Below are 17,382 nucleotides of genomic sequence, written 5' to 3' on the forward strand. Positions count from 1 at the left end.
ATTGGTCCATGAAAAAAGGTTGCTAATAATTGAAAATTTCTTTAACGGGCAGCCTTAAAAAACGAAGTTTTTTTCACTTGAAGTTCGCAATATTCGCGCGTCTCGGTGCCGCCGACGGCCGGCGTTCCCGTCGCAGGGAAAAAATGTTTGCTTTTGAAAATAAAGTGCGGCGAAATATGCGAAAAAGATAAAGAAACATTATTTTGGTAGAAAATTCTAGTTTGCTTCATTTTCGCAATGATCGACGACGAGGAGAACCGATTTTGATCAACATTTTTTTTATTCGGTGTTTTATCGAATTGGCGCTTCGCGAGTGGACACAAAAATCCAAAAAGACTGGCTCAAAATAATATCGCAATAATCGCAACGAAACTGGAAAATTGAAAGGTGAAAAATTGATTCTCGTGTATCGACGATTTATTTTTGTCTTCATCTCGATGTCAATTTCCACATTAGAAGTTTAATAAATGACTGTAACATTACGAGGAGAATTTCAGAAAAAATTATGTTTTCAACAGCTTGAACGATAGTTTTTAGTTTTTTTCGGCGGAAGCATTTGTCCAATCAGGTAACCAACCTTCGTAGAAACAAAAAAATTAATTATCCTTCGCCATTTAGAAATCACGTTGTTTTCGAAGATACATTTTCGCTTAATTTATATATATTTTGACTTTTTCGTTTGACGATTGAGAAAAACACAAAAAAATTGTACGAATAGTATTCTATTCAATTGCTTGGAAGGATATTTTTTCTTTTTCTCTCTTCTGCTCTTCGAATATTTTTAGAGACTTGATTCCTGAACATTTTTTTCATCCGTTTCCCTTATAGCCTTGTTTTTGACTTTCGTGTAATCAATACTTGTGATTTGATAATTGAAACGACGCATTTATCCCTTCGCTTCTTTATTCGTCGACACCGAGACCAAGACCGATATTTTCTCTTGGTATAAATATACGCCTTGAATAGACAACAATATGCGGCATGACGCTATTATTACATTAACATCGTCGAAGCCCAATTATATCGAAATACAATTGATGAATTAATTTGAATATCGTTGTTGCTATAAATTCTACACTAATTCCGATCGTCATGAGGCCGTTGTAACAACTTCTTTTCACAAACCGAGTCCAAGTTACAGGGAAAATTGTACATTATTTGAACGCACGTTGTTCCTCTTATTCTCATTCTTATGATAAAGAGACGCTTATTATTGTCTACCGTTTATTAATGCAATTTCAATACGATCTATTTCAATGAGTCTAATATTGGACGAGAATCGCACGCATTCATTCCTTCGAGAGAAATAACAACCGTAGTGTCAGAGTCGATTATTAGAATTAAAATTGAGAAATAGAAAGCAATCCAAATACGCAAATAATTAAAAACGAAAATTCAAAAATTCTTCTCCAACGTTGGATAGAATTATCAACGAATAATTGAATTTCTGTTTTTTTTTTTTTTTTTTTATATATATGTAATATTATTCACTCCATTTTTTTCTTGTTGTTATTTTATTTTTTAAATACCGTTTACGAAAATTTTTTCGCGTCAATTTGTCCGTACTTCGGTTAATTTCATCACGGTCTAGTCTCCGGTTCGACTCGACGTCATGACGACGAGGAGGGCTCAGGTCACGTCACTGACTGGCCCCATGGGGCCCATCGAGACGGCAGGTAGGTCGAGCATCGTGGGACCTAAGATCACACCACTGTGTATGCAGAAGCCAGCTTGACCAATGGGAACGTCAGGACACGAAGCGAAACAAGTTTGTCAAGCGATATCGCTGGGCGTGTATGAGAAGAAGAAGAAAAATTCTTCGACATCAAATAAGAGTTAATTTAAATCGGAATCAAATGCGATGGATAAGAAAAGCCTCGATTTCTTACAGTTAATTTTGGGAAGGAAAAATTGAAAGTAAAAGAAATATTAGAGAGGAAGAAAAAGGAGAAAAAGATGTTGATTCCGAAATTTTAGCAGTGATTTTTATAACTGGAATAATTACTCGGTGACGATGTAGAAAGTACAAAATCGAGATGGTAGAAAAATTATATTCTACATTTTGACACGAGATGAGAAGCTGTTCGATAATTATCCAATTTTAGTGTGGAATTGAGAGAATTTTTATTCTGTTTGTGTTTACTGTATCTGGTTTCCTTTTCCATTTATTGAATCTAGATGTTTTTTTGATTTTTTCGCGTCACAGGCTACTAATGCAAGTTTTCGTCATTCAATTTCGATAGTTCTAAACGGAATATAAAATTTTGAAATCAAACCAGATTTCCAGCCCTAATAACCTCACGAAAACCGACTTGCTACGGCAAAAAATGATACTTTCATGATTTCGTTTTTAGAAAGCTTGAAACATCGTTGCGTGTTTTTTTTTTTTTTTTGGGGGGTTGCCGTTGCAAGGAAATTTGCTGTCTTTCTTGATATAATCACCACTCTAACTAAGCCCGCGTATCTTATTTCACCTATCAAAGTGAACCGTTGGTCATGTTGTCCTTTTTACTACTCGAGACGGTTTTTGCGACCTGTACACTAGCGTGTAGTAGTGAACAGACAAGAAAACCAGAACTTTTAAGGCTTGCGCAAGTTCAACCTGATTGGAAAGGATTGCATAATATCCAGTGTGATTACCGAGAGTACTTATCATGTTCACGCTGATTAAGTATATTGTCGAATATGTTTGAGGAGAGAAATACTTGATCCATATTTTTTTTTACAACATATCAGACCAAATTTCACATGATTGTATAAAATAATAGTTCACCTTGTATAATTTATTCACTTGAAAGGATGAAGAGGCTTCTAAATTATTTTTCAATTTGATTTTTTCTCACACCGTCTCATAAAATGGGACAATGTCTCATAATCGAGTCTTTTACCTTACTTTCAAAGACGTCGAATCCACGGCAAAGAAACCATACTATTAACGCCAAAGTTTCAACACCTTACAATTTTGAATCAGTACAATGGGTTCAAGAACACTGACGGAGTAGTTCCGTGGTTTATTCCATGTTCGTCGACTATTCACGTGACTTCCAAAGCTGCATCGGCACAGTCAACACCGGACTTCGAAGGTGGTTAACCCCTGGCACAGTCCCGACTTTACGGTGCCGAGAAGAAGATGAGTTCGAACGGTGATGATGGCAGGTGGTGGTCCATGTCGTAGTTGTGAAGGCGAGGGTACCGTGAGCAAAAAGTGTTCCAAATGGGGGGCTGGGATCACCGGAAGGAAAGATAGAGAGGCGAGAACAGAGAGTGGACTGAACCGAACTGTGGCCCAGAAAAATAGAGATTTCCAATAACCGATATCGCCCTCAGGTGGTCGAGGAGGAACAATGCCACCCGTTCACCCTGAACTCTCCCCGTCACTTTTTCAGCCCTTCTATGCTGCAGCTCACGATCACCGGCAGAATGCACTCAGCTGAGTCGGCGAGTTTTTGCAACGACACAAACACATGGCAGTGAGTTGTCCACGTGTTGACCACCCGCCCCCCTCTCTCTCTCTCTCTCTCTCTCTCTCTCTAAACAAACGACACGCCGACGCCAGAGGAGCCGGCGCCTCTCTCTCTCTCTCTCTCTCTCTCTCTATCCATTGTCTCTCTCCTACCGTTCACTCCTCTGCCCCTCGTTCACACGTCGGTTAATAAACCATTGATTGGATTGACACCGATACCACCGATGGGAACCCAACTGAGCTGCACACCGACCGTCGCTCGCTTCCCGCTTCCAGGTGCGTCGCCGGTTAGCCCTCTACCTCTCGGTTCTTCGTCGCTATATTTAAACCACTCTGTGTGTGATTTGGTTCTCGGATTTTTCTCCCATCTTCGACGTCGTGGAGGTCATCATTATTTTTAAATCGAGACAGCATGTCTGGACGAGGCGATAATTGGAATCCGACAAGCTAATTGTAAGACACTCCGAATGGTGAAGCGTCACATTAATTGTTTAGCCAAACAGTTACATTCTGATTGGTTCTAACTGCATAAGGACGTTAATTACAAATGGCACATGAAGTATAATGACTGACGCGGATGTTGGTCGTACGGAAAATCGAATGATTCCAGTATTGGGAACATGTATCGATATTTATCGACTAACGAATGACCCTTTGGAATTCAAGAGTTTGGAACTCTTCTTGTTGAGATTTAGACCTAATTTATGTGCAGCGTTTAGTTTATCATGACATCATTGTGAGAAAAAGAAATGAAAAAATTGATGGTACGACTTGGAACACTGAGTCACACTTCGTTTCTAGATGTCTTTTAGATATTTATAACCAATCTTGAGGTCGAATATAAGTATATCCGTGGCAGCTTTCGATTTTCGAAGTAAATTTATGAAACGAATTCTATTTATGATCATGAAATGTATTTCATGACGAATTTCATCCCGGTTTCGACCCGATCGAAACTGTCTTTTCGTTATCATTAACTACGGGATGTTTTTTTTTAAATAAAACGCATGCGCGCACAATCGTAGAAAGAGAGACGGAGGTTTTTAATTCGGAGAACGGGTAGGACGGGGGATTGAAAAAGAGGAAAAATCGAAATTCCTAATTTCAAAGTTGGTAAAAATTCATCTCTGGCTCTCAGGCTCCATTTACGCCCGTGTACATGGTAATTTAAAAATTCTTTATACACCAAGGTCCTCAGCTTCGCGGAGGGAATGATGTGGATCAGGTGTCCTCGGCTGAATGGGAATTCAGTTTTATTAACCGGCGGGCAAGGCGTGCAGAGGTCCTCGATTTGCTCCCGGTCTGCATCAAGCAAGGAACTTATTAGCCTTCAAGAGTCTTCACAATCTCACGTCAAATCGAATGGAATCTGTCTGAAACTCCACTCGTTACCTCTCGATCCCGCGGGCTTTAAAAACTCTCATCAGACACGAAAATAATCCACTTCAACTCGAAAGAGAAGAATAATCCAACGCTTTCAATCCATCCGTGAAATTTGCACGATTTTCTCTTTACTCCAGACTCCAAACACAGTTATTTCTTGTGTTCCACGATGGAATCACTTGACGTTGGAAACACTTGTGCGATCTCCGGGTACCGGGATCTAGCTTTCAAATGTGCAGTGATTACGTTAAACCTTGGTTTCAAACTCTCTTCGACTTCATGATATTTGGGTCAGCAGTAACTGAGACGTCAATCTCATCCTTTTATCCTGAAAAATTCTTATTTCCAAGTCGAAAGGGAAGAAGAACTCAACCCTGGATGTGGAGGATAAATCTTCTTACGGTCATTCTTCATGGCCGGAACTAAAAGCAACTTGGAATACGTTGTTCAATGTAAAAAATTCCAGACAAGGACGATGGATTCCTCGGTCTTAATTCAGCGGTGGTCAGGGTATCCTGCAGACCAGAGTTCTTAGTGCACAATCGGGCCTGAAGGACTTTCGTACTAGCTATAACGATGCTTTGACGGACCATAAACGTCGATGGTTGTATGCAGCCGGTAGGCCATTGGGAGCGACAGCTGATCGTCACCGGGATTCGGTTCAGTTCGCATAGTATGCGACCGTTACAGCAGTGCGGCATGGGGATGTATAGGATATGTGTATCCTGCGGTAGTTAGGCGGAATAGTCAGGTACATATATAGAGCAGTGCAGACAGGTGGCGTGCATGCCATTCGAGAATGGATTTGGGGTCAATGTACGCTAATTGGTGTCAGTGTCAAGGTCAAACGTTCCGGCCTCAACACTCGGCTGCCGATCCCGCTCCGCATGGTGCAATGCGCTCCCAGTGCACCCGCATACATTGCATTATCATCGATTATTGGACCCGCAATTCTCTCTCTCTCTCTCGCTTTCATATCGCCAAACAATTATCACTGGAAACCCGATGCTCTGTGGTTCATTCTTCTGCTATGTCTTACTTGAAAGGACTCCCTTGGTAGTCACTTGCACGTGGTACTGTATGGACAGTTTCTTCTTCTTTCGTGTTTCACACCACCGTGATCATGAAACTTGGTATGGTGGGGTTAATTATGCTGTGAAATTGCTGATTGAATGATTGGAATTTAAATTTTTCTAAACCTGGGCATACTAGGATCGAAACGTTAGCAACTAAGTTTTCCTCTCACCGGCATTCATTTCCAAGACTTCCCTTAATTCATCGTTATCCAGGTCAAGAAACATTTCTTCTTAGAATTTTTATAAGTGGCCACATGAGTATCGGGAATTGTTCAGCTCCTCGAACGATCATCATCGTGAAAACAGTTTCCAAAGAGAATTCCTCGAAAATTTTACTTCTCGAATGGAAGAAAAGAAGATGATTGTTTTCAAATAGGCCTATATGTTGGTTTTGAGAATGTTACTTTGGCGGTATACCTTTGTTCGAAGTCTAGATTTGGGTACCTCGCTAACTGGGACGAGTGTTTCTAATTTCATGTACCTTCCACTCCCGATGATATAGAATTACTTTGAAAACACTCAGACAAATCCAGCGTAGACTTATTCTTCTTCTCTTTCGACTTGTAGGTAACAATTTTTGATAACGGCAGAGTAAAATTGGATCAACGAACGAGGAGATTGCTTTTCGGACACACAAATCATTCCTTCCAAAGAAGCAAAAGACTAGATTATCCTTCGAAAACAGATTTGTAACCGGAATCAAGGTCCACTTTGGACTCTGAAAAGGCGAGTCCTTCCTACTAGCGGGACTGAGCAACAGTTCACTCTCGTTTATCGACCTCTATTAAAAGGTTTGATTTTCCTCTGCACCAGAAAGCGAACCGTTCAACTTTATCGCGGGCGATTTGGACTCGGGTGTTTAGAGCTGCGGAGTGTCGCATGGCGGGAGTCAATCGGCCGATAGGCCTATTAAGCAATTTGGACGCATCTGTGTGTCAGAATTCAAATGCGGCGTAGGATATGTGTCTCCATATACACGGTCATGGCATCGGCACGCGTGGACGTGCATTCTGCCCGATGAGCGGGTGGCGAACTGCGAAGCGTTGAACGTTGAACGCCGGTGCACTGCAGGGTTACACGTGTCGATACGGCCACATAATGGGGACATAACCGCTATGTAGGTGAGAGCATGTGTGTATAAACAGCATATATACATAATATACATATGTATGCTACAGCCGGAGGTAAAAGCGGCGGGTGTTTAGGTGTCACCGTGTCACAGGTTAATTGTACATGATTGGTTATTGTCTGTTCGAACCGGGCCGTTGATATCATCTATTTTCGGTTTCACTGTCAAACTTGAATTGGTGTGCGTTTGCGGATGCCGTTGATGCAGCCCACGCGGTTCGCGGTCCTCTGTCGCGACCTCTGATATCGGAATTTTTTCCGTTTTCACCAATCCCACGGAACTCGGTGTTATTTTTTTTCTCTTTTTGTTTCTTTTTTTTCCTCCCCCCCCACCTCCCCCCATCGTTTTTTTCTACTTTTTTCACACACCGCCGGTTGTCTATTAACCCGCTTTCACACCTACCGTTTTATTTCCTCCCATACCTACGGATGGATCTGTCCTCCACGTGTATCAATCACGACACACGACCAATAAATGTGTAATATCTTCTTTTTGTTTGACACGTTAACTCATTTTTAATTTTTTATTATTTTTTTTTAATTTTTTTATTTCAGCTTTTTTCCTCAACTCTCTCTCTCGTTCAAATCCACGCTGCTGTTCAATTGGTCACAATTTCTATTCCCACATGTTGTTGGGCAACCACTATTTTTCGCTTAAATGGAGTTTAACAACGGTTACGTAAGGTGTCTGACTGCATTGTCAATTCAGGCACGGTTGTGTAAGTGCAGTTTTATAGGTAGTTCTTTTATTCAAAGTTGTTGGAATTTTTACTTTTTGTTTAATCGACGGGAATATAATAGGTATCCAGCGAGAGTGTCGACCCTGAATAATTTTATAGAAATTTTAGTGTATTTTATAGGTTCTCCAGGCGTGCAAAGTCTGATCAAAATTTTTGGAGGCGCTTAAAATCGTTTAAAGATTACAGATTCTTACCGAGATCCACAAGCGAAACATTTTCTCATTATGCGGAATCTTTTGACAAATTTCTTACAATTTGATATCATCTATTCGTATCAGTTGTTAAACATCCTTCAAATTCCATTAAAAAAACCTTTTAATTTCTGTGCAACATGATAAATATTTTTTTTTTTTTTGTTCTTGATATCCCAGAAAGTGATTTACAATCGGCAAAGACAATTGTTAAGAATAATCCAATGAAACTGTTGGACATGTTTGGAAGGATTTTAAATCGTCGCCAATCTTCTGAAACCATACGAAATCTTTGACCCAGTATAAAATTTTTCTGTAATTCATTAGTGTTTCAGAAAATGTAGAAACTTGACTTAAATTATCTGAAAGTTATTGAGAAGAAAAAAAAAATAATTTCAAGATTGTAAAATCGAAATTAAATTATGTGAAATTGGTAGCAAAATTCCACAATTCTTATGAAAAGTCAAAATTCATTTAATTCAATAAGAATTTATATAGGTTTTACTTAAAAATTGTTGCACCAATTCTTGTCAAGTTCGTATAAATTATGTTATCCTGATGTGAATTTTGACGAGCTTGATGTTTGGATTTCTTGTAACCTGCGAAAAGTGCGCGAGAAACGAAATGGACGAATATCGGATAGGGGGGAAAGGAATCGAAGGGTAGAAATCCGGCCGTGAGTAGGAACGGTATATTCCTCGAGGATGAGCAGCACCTCTTGTCAAATGTCGTAACCTGTACCTGTGCGAGGTCAAAGGTATCTCGACCCGGGGTCTCGACCCTGGGACCCTGCTCCAGTGGCTCGAAGGCAACCTGCTGACCCCGCCCCCCTGACCCCTAAATCGAGCTCTTCCCCCACCCGGCGCCAAAGCGTGCAGGGGTCGAGCTACCCCCTAAAAATTCTGCAGAGTCTGCAGGACCGGTTTCTTTGCTGGGGGTCTCTCCTTCCACCTCGGCGATGTCGACGTCACCGATTTGCGAAGTGTTCCTATAACAGATACCGAGTAGCTTTATTCATTAGACGGAAATTCCCATGGTACTAAGAAGTCCCGGAGCCCGTGCACAAGGGGACAAAACGCATTGCAAGAATGATTGTCAATTTTTTTTTTTTTTCTCTTATACCTTCGCTCGTTTATTTTTAATCACGCAAACGACGAAGAATGGCTCGCAACCACTTGTCAGCCTCAGCTTTATGCATTCGACTTGTATTTCTCACGGCGAGGGGCCATCCAAGTCTCAAAGACGGTGAGGAATAAAAGTGGAAAGTGTTGTTACGGTCTGCAGATAAGATGTAACGTGAACACCAGATGCTCTTGCTGCTAATGTAGACGTGTAGCTATTATTCGGGTTTAGGCGGTCTTCGTCATTGTGAGAAGACAGAAATAATAATGATGGTTTGGTCTCTTCGTCGGTTAACTTCGGTTACTCGCTCTTACAATTTAAAGACGAATGTTGTCGCTTTTCTCTGTCATTATTTCGAACATGAAAAAACTAATCCTTTACACGAGATCCATCTTTTCTTGTTTCAGAACCTACCTATTCGATTCTGACCTGGTGTCTCGATGTTCCTTCTTCAGATGAAGTTCCGACTTGAGGGGGCGCCGAAATTTCCTGGAAATCATTTTTGGACGCTGTTATCACACAGTTGGTGTAAAAAGTGAACTCAGTGCCAGTGACTCGATTGTAGGATTCTCAACGGAATTAAATCTGTCCCGCAGACTATCTCTTCCGATCGCCTGTATAACCTGAGCGTATTGGACATGAAAGAAAGTGAGTCAAAGAAAATTGGCTTTGACGATATGCTTTTTTCCCAAAATACATTTTGAAATAATCGTTGCCTTGAATTTATCTTCCAGGAAGGAGAAAATCCTGCGTAAGCGTTGCACGCGATGCGTTCAGGATTGGGCCTGTGCCTTCGGGGACAAAAGCGGGGCCTGATTGGAGGGGGTAGAGCTGGATCTCTGCTGGGGGCATAACAAAGAATCATCGTGCAAACGGTTGTTGCACGGTGCCGTTGCACAGCTAGCTAGCTCTATGCAAATGCGATGAAACGGGTTAAGCGAGGCACGAGTGAACAGAGTCTGCAGGATCAGGATCTGGCTCAGGATGACGAGGAGCTCAGTTTGCGGAGAGAAGCTCCGTCGGTGTGACGCGGTTTTCTACCTTCATTCACCTTCGGCGAGAGAACGAGATAAAGAAGAAGTAGAATAAGAAGAAGAAGCGCGGACCTGGAAGAAAGCCCCGACGCGTCATGGCGCGAATGGAAAAATGGCGGGAAAAGTCGACGCTGCGTGGGCGCAGGATCGATGAAGGGCGCAAAATGGCGCCTCCATCTCACCGCACACACAACATGCCGCGGTGAGTACCGGCTACCACCTTTCGCATTACTTTTCATCGACGAATCGCACTGTTAACCTAAAGAACAAAAAAATTAAAAATCTGAAAAGTAGGATATTTTTACTAAAATCGTGCCATTTCACGCTCGATTATCAATAGAAGTTATTAGAGTTCAGGTTTTCACTATCAGTCGAGTAACTTTCTCAGCACTTTTAGTCGATCGCTAATCCAATCACTGATAATCGATGTAAGGATTATTGAGCGTCTGGAATCGATTTGTGCAAATAACAATTGGCTAAAGTTACGAGGATCGGTGATTGACTGACATCCGGAAAGTATCGAATTACCCGAAATCTGGGGAGTAAAAAAATGAAAGAAAAAGAGAGTCGATCAAGTTTATAATTGCGAGAGTTGGCGTTAGGGAATCGAAGCGAATGCGGTATATATACGTATTCCGAATTTCTCGAGAGACCAAACTTTCTTCTGACCGATTAAAATGTATGTACCGTTATAATTCTATACGTGGATTATTCATCATGTATCCTGGGTGTTGATGCACCGCGGAATAACACACATGGATTGCTGATATTTCGTTGCAAGCTCCTCTAGTCTCCTGAGGATATAAATACACTCCTATTTGGTGTTTATTTATTCATTTATTTACTTACTCTCACACACCCTGGCGGATCTGTGATTAGCGAAATTCTATTCCTTGTGTGTGTCTGAGGGTAGAGGAAATTCAATTATTCTCACCAGCTGAAATAGGTTAAGAATAGTCTCGACGATACGTCTGATTAAACTCCGGACACTGTTTAGTTGGCTGTGAAAATAAAAATCGCTAACAGTTGATTGCTTGTTTTTTTTTATTTTTTTCTTGTATAAAAAATCGATAGAAGCTATTTCTTTTCCTTTTTCTGACTGGCTCATACTTCCGATTCCTTCTTACTTATAAAATAGTAGACGTTCGATTTTTGAGAAGAACATTTTTCTAGCCTCTCTATTTTTCACTTCTAATTTTTGTTTTCAATTTGTTTTTTCCTGCACCGGAAACTTCGTGTCGAATTTCGTATGCTCGGGTATCCGGCACGCGTTTCACACTCGAGACACACCGAACGCGGTGCGATATTGAAACACCACTGTGGCGTAAATTTGATACCGATCGATGAAATTCTGTCATTCTATACAGTGTGTATAGGGTGTATCCATACCTGATGCAGTTCAGGTACATTATCGAAACTCTGCAACTGATCCGAAAGTCTCCCCAGAGATTAAATCGTTTTGTTTTTTAAGCTGGATAGAAAGAAAGGATGCAAAGGAAAAAAAAATGTCTAAAAGTAATGTTTACAATTCTTCTTTTCATTGTACAAGAATCCAAAGTGAAAAATCTGTGGTTATGGGGTAATTTGTTTTGAAAACAAAAACGATATTGCTACTCTTTCACTTTGCTTATTTAATTTTTTCTTTTATTTTCTTGGCTTTCTTTTTTTACGAAATGAGACGAAGAATAATCGTTGCCGCAGACTTGTGCAAAAACAGCGACCGCAGGTGCGGGGGTGTAAAGTTTGTCGCAGTCTAGGGCGACGCAGTCCTTGCATTAATGGTAAAGTTTACTTTGCCCATTTGTATCGAAAATTTCAGGAAACGGTGGCGAGATGGCAAAGAGAAGAGAGACAGAGAGACAAGCCCGTGTTTTCGCACGCTCGCGATGTTTTGCAACTATAATTTACAATATAAAAGCTAAACTACCTACTTTGTGCATGTGAGCAAAGTTTGAGCGTAAATTAACGCCGCGATGTATGCGCACACTGGACACAAAAAAAAACCGATAAATTAGCTCACATTTTTATAATACGTTACGCAGCGCCGTCGTCGAGATAGGAAGTTCCGTTGTAAATACGGGGAAACCCATAACATTTCGATCACGCAATTCCGTTTTCGGATTTCTTTTTTTCTCACACAGTTACGGGTTTCGCCAATGTCGCTGTAAGATTGTGGATTTTTTTCTTATCACTCCTGGATATAGTTAAATTTTTTCGAAATAACGAGTATTCGGATATTCTTAATCTCTCTTTTTTTTTTTAGCTACGAATCTAAAAACCGTATAACATTAAAAAAATTCGGAGGTTAAAACTTTGTGTTTTTACTTTATTGAGGAAAATGAATTTGCACGTTTCACAGATGAATTTTCATCTCGGAAAAGGTGAAAAATAAGTTTCTCAATCAGTGAAGCGGATTCCAGTTTTTTTTTTTTTTTTTTCTTACTCAATTTTCACGGAATATATTGTAAAATTAAAAGATTGTTTCGAGTTAGATTGTATCGGACTTTGAACTTATGAAAAGCAAGGAATTTCTGTCAATAATAATCAGAAGAATGGATAATTTTTGGTTATTGTATGCAAACTTGAAAATGAAAGAAAAAGGACATCGTATTTAAAACCGTCTTAAAAAAAAAGACATTCATAACAAATCACGACAGTTTCTTGTACAAACAGGCGAGTTTAAGAATGGAAAAACAAAAAATTATTTTACGCATGGAAAACGAGTATGAATTTTGCGATAAAAAAAAAAAATAAATAAATATCGGTGACCATAGGATCAAAAATTGCTCAGGGTTTCAGGAAAAGCATCGATGCGTATGGGGTACTCCATGCCAAATCACCGAGCCCGTAACTCCGACTAATTTCGATTTTTCTATATCTTTTTCATACGATCGACCTTCCTCCAAAAACCACGAAAATATTGTAAAAATAATGAATTTTTGTTCAATTTTATTTTTTATTCGTTATTTAAGCAATCGCGAAAATGCCATTGTGTTTTAAAAAAAATTCCCAACATTCCTTGGTGTGAAACGGGAGTGTGATTCCGGTTTTTTCTATTTTTCCAGAACGATTCAAACATTTTATTTCTACAATTTCGACGCAAGTTGTTACACCATGTTTTTTTTATTTCTGTGCTTCTTCTCCGAATATCTGTAAGATGAATAATAAATAGGCGATGAGTATCTTAAAGAAAAATTAATGTTCAATCGTGTCAAGGTTTCGCATTACGCGTTGTGTATTATTCTTACGTTGTTTAAAAAAATTCATGTGCAATACACGGTACGTATATATAAGAGAGAAGGTCGTCGTTCGTTACACCAAGGCGGATTCCTCACCCTGGTACGGTGGTGAGGCTCAGGGCTCACATCCCATAGTCCTCGTGGGTATAGGAGAGCGATTCATGTATACGTACACGTGTAGACCCGGTTGAAATTAATTCTGGTATTAAAATTTGGCTTGCAAATATCCCGGCCCGCAGCAACCGTCCGCCCATCAGAGCCCACTACTCACCTACTCCGCGTTTCTACGTCGCCTTCGCTCCTCTATACCCAGCGTATTTACGTGTAGGCACACCCCGCGAGTATGTGCATTTAAATAAATATATGCATGTACGTACAATTTTCGCCTACATGTCGACCCGAGCTCCCCGAAAACCCTTCGCGGAATCTACATTTTTTACTTATAGGTAGGTAAGCATTTTGTCGGCGAGGAAGCGTTTTCGATAAACTTTGTCTAAAAACTGGACTGGAATTATGTCGAGTTTTTTTTTAAAAAAAAAAAAGAATACGATTTCAACTTGTGTGGATCGTATTCAGATGATCAAGGAAGTGCCCTTTTTTCTTCATCTTCCTCGTTTTTATTCTATTAAATTTTTGTCAACGATTGTTGAATCGAATTTAAAAAAAAAAAAAAAAAGAAATCACACGTGACGGAATGAAAATTTATCCCATTGATGAAAAATATTTGGTTATTCTTAAACTAAAAACCAGTTGACGATTCTAGTCTCATTTCTTTTTCTGCGTTTTGTGTCGCTGCTCTTTGAATTATCACTAATTATTTTTCTACATTTCGCAGCATGTCGTTAATTTATTGACACATCGAATAACGACCAGACATTTTTATAACAAATCGAACATTGCGTGGATGACACGTGCGTGCGTATTAGTGCAGAATTAAGAATTCATGACTCGTTTTCGAAGCGGAAAACGAAGAAAGGAGAGAAGAGAAACGAGAAAATTATAATAATGCGATATTGTAGTTATAATTATTCGAGGAATGAATTCATGAGTTCGTAGGAGGAGAAAATTAGAAAAAACAAAAGTTAATTTATAATAATTTATAAATAAACATTATGGAAAGTGCGAGAGTAGGAATTTATTATATCCTCTGCATTGCCGGTTACATTAGAAACAACGTCCACTTTATTCTGCTCTGCAATTATGCAGCAATAATAATTGATGACGATGTAAAAATTGTTTTCAAATGTATTTTTTTTTTTCGACGATTTAATACACACGTATTAATGAAAATATAGATTAGGATTATCGCGGAGAAAAATGAATGTAAGAAAATGAAGCGTACGCATCCAATGGCGAAATGTAAAATTCGAATTTGGCGAATCTCTCTCTTGCCGCCTCGTCGCAAAAACCTCACTACGGGGTTTGTTTTATCTGCACAGAGTGACGTTGACGGATTGGCGCGTCTAGAGGCGTTTGACGAGACGGTAACGAGGTAAGAATACTAATCGGGTCGAGGCTTGTGTCATTAATAACGATAACGATAACGAAGCAAAGTCGTTGAATCGAGAAAAAAATGCTTTATCAGATTTGGGAAAAATGACGATGATATCGAATGTTATTTTTTCATCAAATCAATATGGAAATGAAAAGAAATTCATCATATTGTTTCTTGATTTGCTAATGAATTCATCGGAATGTCCACTTATTTTTTTTTTTTCAATTTATTTGTAAATAAATCGCGTGTACAATTTTTTTTCCACCATTTCTTTTAGCGTTATCCTTCGGAACTGTTTACGATCGCTTGAATGAAACACTATTTAGCAATAGAGAAACCAGGGAAAATAGAATAAGTGAAAAAGGGAAGAGCGATGAGACTTTTTCGAGAAAAATTAAAAGGAAGGAATAATTATGGATCCCTCGAGTTTGTCCTAATCGTGGTCGTTTTTTTCCTGAAAGAGGGTCGCCGTTACGCATAGGCGATTCCTTCCTACTCACTACCGCTGCCGGGACGAAAAACAAAGGGTGACACGGTTTGCCGGTTCCTGTGCTGGACGTGGGCGTGGATCAAAAACTCCGTTGGTCGGTTTTAGCTGGGCGCCGAAATTAATTAGAAGAAGGACAAAGGGAGGGGGGAAAGGAAAAATCGGGAGCAAAAAAATAAAGGATAATTATCAAAACGATGATGATAAGAAAAGAAATAAAAAACAACAAAAAAAAGATAAAAAAAATAAAAATTAAAAGACAACTTAGGTACAGTTTCTTTTCGATGCTGATTAAATCACTCAACGATTATTTTATCTCTATTGCGCAAATAATTACTATCGAGGAGAGATTGAGCCCAACTTGAAACAGTGTGAAAATTCGTTAGAAAAATTGATTACCGTTTTAGATTCAATATTTTTTTACTGCCAATGGAATCGCTTTCGATAATATTTTCGGATTTTAAATTTAGTCTTGACTGAGTTGAAATGCGTTGCGATGAGAGTTGATCGGTGTTGAATTTAATAAAAAGAATTCGGTCGCTCGGAGGTGTATTCAAACTTGGAAACAATAATACTACAATTTTTGTATCGCTGTCTAGTTCAAGACCGTATTAACTTTACAGTGATAGAAAATTCTCCGTTTGGTGTTAAATTGAACGTACATGTTATTGTTAGTTTCATATTAATTCTTGGGGAGTAAAATTTGATCGGTGTTAAATTTACCAATAAAAAAGTATCTATAAAAATATATGGGGTATTCCATGGTGAAACGGACCAGTGATTTTCCCTCAATATTTTTGATTCTCTTTACAATTTCTTTTTTTTTCACATATATATATATATATATGTATATATACAACTCTCCCGTCTGAGAAAAATTACTCCTGAATTTTTTCAGATTCTTAATTCAAATGGTGAATATTCTACGATTATTTAATCCCGTCTGAAAAACAGTATTTACTAAGAATCTTAAAACAATCCTCAAAAATCTTACTTTCCTGTACATTAGTTTTAATTTTACTTAATACATGCTTTAGTGGGGGTGATAAAAATTTCCGTATCATAGGAATATGTTGAAAATATCGAATTGTGCGCGTTAAAGGTGAGAAAAAATGATTTCTCGCTTAGCATATTCTGCGCGGATGTAATAGCGGAATCGTTCGACGCCGCGAGTCTGCGCTCGTGGCAGAAACAACACAGGGAGCAACATCTCATCGGGAGCAACCTAGCTACCTACCGACCTACCTACAGTAGAGAGGATCTCGACGGGTCGACGGGGTACGGCTGCATACATATACGTATGTTTTTCACGTTCGTCAAAATGGCCGCCATCCACCGCGACCCCTGAAAACCTCCCCTACCGCCGCCTCGAGCACCTCGAATCCTTTCCCAACCCCCTCGCTCTCTTTATCCCCCCAACCACCCCTGCTTCCGTTCGTTCGTTCGTTCGTTCGGCTCGAGAGGGGTTAAAACTTCCCCGCCCCGCCCTCGACGAAACAACCAACCCTCCCGTATTTTCTATCCGGCAACCGGCGTTTATGCCACCCTGCATGCGCGGGCGCCTCGACTCCCGAATTTTTCGAATATAAATCGCACGCACACATGTTATACGTGTGTGCACGATTTCTCTACTTCGTAGTGTACGGGTGTGCTAAGGTAGACGTTTGAAAAAATAATATATGATAAATAAATTAGAGATAGTCTTAAATATGTAGACAAATAGGATGTCGCGTATCGCGTACAAGTCTATTCCAAGAATTATTTTACACCCATGTCTATATACGTATTCTTATGACGGGGGTGAAAATTTTATAGGAGTATAAGACGTTAGTTCTGTTCGTAAAAGGTGGATAACCGAGGAAGTTGACTGAAGGGAGGGATAAAAGTTTTTACTCATTTCACTCCATGTAGGATTTGGGAATATTATTTTTAGTTGTTCTTTCGTTTTATTCTTGGAAAATAGTAGATCCGGTGATATTTGACGGAGGTTGTTCTTTTTTTTTCTCTCTCTTGTTTCGATGAAA

The 17,382-nt window shown here is 39.5% G+C and overlaps 1 long non-coding RNA gene across 2 annotated transcripts in view; it reads left to right on the forward strand.

Annotated features, from left to right (window-relative positions):
• The window catches only part of LOC124308561 (uncharacterized), a 126,174-nt gene that overhangs the window by 101,261 nt on the left and 7,531 nt on the right, over positions 1-17,382 (forward strand). For both annotated transcript variants that reach the window (XR_006909015.1, XR_006909016.1), the window contains 2 exons: positions 9,511-9,751; positions 9,838-10,339. This is a non-coding gene — a long non-coding RNA (uncharacterized LOC124308561). The remainder of the gene's footprint in view (positions 1-9,510; positions 9,752-9,837; positions 10,340-17,382) is intronic.

The sequence above is a fragment of the Neodiprion virginianus genome, chromosome 7 (genome assembly GCF_021901495.1).
Source record: "Neodiprion virginianus isolate iyNeoVirg1 chromosome 7, iyNeoVirg1.1, whole genome shotgun sequence".
NCBI classification, from domain to species: Eukaryota; Metazoa; Arthropoda; class Insecta; order Hymenoptera; family Diprionidae; genus Neodiprion; species Neodiprion virginianus.